The sequence below is a fragment of the Telmatherina bonti genome (genome assembly GCF_933228915.1).
Source record: "Telmatherina bonti genome assembly, chromosome: 12".
NCBI classification, from domain to species: domain Eukaryota; kingdom Metazoa; phylum Chordata; class Actinopteri; order Atheriniformes; family Telmatherinidae; genus Telmatherina; species Telmatherina bonti.
The window spans coordinates 24,838,226-24,840,383 of NC_136610.1; positions in this window are offsets into that span (position 1 = coordinate 24,838,226).

Sequence of the window (2,158 nt, forward strand, 5' to 3'; positions counted from 1 at the left end):
CTATACATCGGAGCTTGGCGATGCTATTTGTTGATAAAAAGGGTTATCCAGAACAGTGGATAATCGCCAGTAACTTGCTGCAGATGACAGCGAAGCTTTGGGATTAGAGCAATATTTTCCTTTTGCGCTCCTGATTGTGGAGAGGTTGGTGCGCTCTGCCGACATGGACAACTTCAGCACGTCCCGCCTCTCCTCTCCCACCCACCTCTCTTCCTGCTTGCCACACACCCTCCCACTCACCCAAGGGCCAAACCAAGCGACCTGAGTCACAGTGAGTCAAAGGCAATAAGTTTGGACTAATAAAGATATTTTCATATGGCTCCAGGACTCTGTCCCACTGCAGAAATATCGACGGGAAGTGTCCTTCTGAAAACGGTTCTAGAAGTGCAGATTTGCACATATGTACAATCAGTTCACTAAAAAAAAGGGAGATAATAAATGTGGTTTAATATCTCCAGACTAAAGAATTATCCCCTTCATCTGCTCGACGCCCCAAACAGCTGAACCCGCACCTGCGCACATAACAAGATGTCATACTTCCAGTACTGAGACGTAAATGACCTATTTACCCACTTAATTGATTTTGCACGCATAACAATGCTCAGGCAGTTTGGAGCATTAGCTGCTCCATAAAAGAGTCTTGTGGACTGCGGAGAGAATAATGGCGCAGCAGTGCATTTAAGTGCAGTAAAATATCTGGAGCAGGAAAGTTCAGCGTATCTTCTGACTCATCTTTAAAGGGAATTTACAGAGCTGACAGAGAAAAGTTCAGAATCAACTTTTTTTTTTAAATTTAAAAAAAACGTGCATTGTGAGCAAGAGTGTGTTTTTGTTGATAAAACATATCAGGACCATGTTCTGGGACATTTTTATCCCATCACTGACAACACCACATCCACATCTGACCACATTTTCATGTCAGACATACATTATGTTTACAAATGTATGCACACATACAAACTTTTAGTGAACCTGAGAATGTGTCATTTTTCTTGATTTGTTTGTTTGTTTTAAGCAACATTGAATGTGTTCATAGCTGCTCTGCAGGTTCCTCAAGCAGCAACATGGCAATGATGATTATATGATTATAAACTGGGGCAGTTTGTACAGGTTTCAGATACACACACACAGTTTTGTGGTCATGCTTTGTTTCATACACCTGGGTAAGAGTGGATATAAACCTGCTGACATACTAGAAGTGAGCAAGTCAAAAGTCAAGAGGTTAAAGACAAGTGGAACTGCTCAGCCCTCAGTTTTAAGCTCAATTACTTTAGTCAGTGAGCAGTGAAGGAAACTATGGCCATTGTTTGCAGGAGGAAAGCTGTCATGATTAAGTGTCTTATATAGTGGAGCGAAGGAAAGGGAAGAAAGCAAGGTACTCATGAGGAGGAGTGTGATGAAGGAGAGGAGTGTAAGGAGAGTGTGATCAGTGAAATTAAACTGGCAGAGACAGCTTGTACAGAACCCAGATCAGCTGACCATGATCTTCTAAGGCTCCATGAAGAGAAAAGAAGAGAAGAAGAGAAGAGAAGAGAAGAAGAGAAGAGAAGAAGAGAAGAGGAGAGGAGAGAAGAGGAGAGAAGAGAAGAGGAGAGGAGAGAAGAAGATAAGAGAAGAGAGGAGAGAAATGAAGAGGAGAAAAGAAGAGAAGAGAAAAAATAAGAAGAGGAAACAAGGGAAGAAGAGGAGAGAAGAGAAGAAGAAACGAGAAGAGAGTGAGGTTTTATCAGTGTGACAAAGCCTACAAATCTGTTTGCAGGAATTTATTTTTTAAAATTAGCAAGGATGGAAAAGCTGAGGAGGAGTCTCCACCCACTGGCCCAGAGAGGACAGAAAAAGAGGAGCTTTCTTTTTCTTTTATTAGTGCTCTCTTACTGCTCTTTTTTTCTTTTCTTTTCTTTTTGTCTGTTTTGCAGTATTTTCTGTCTTATCCAGCTCTTCATCAGCATATTAAAACAGTGAGTACATTTCCAGTGTGATGCTGCTTGCATGATGGTTTAGGCATTTGCTTGCTTTTTCAAACATTAATCAATTAATTATTGATTTTCTGGTGATTGAACAAAAGGTAGTACATCTCTAACTTTTATCAGTTACTGATTAATGTTTCCTGAAATCACAGATTATTTCACATTTCAGAGAATGTGCTATCAGTAAATAT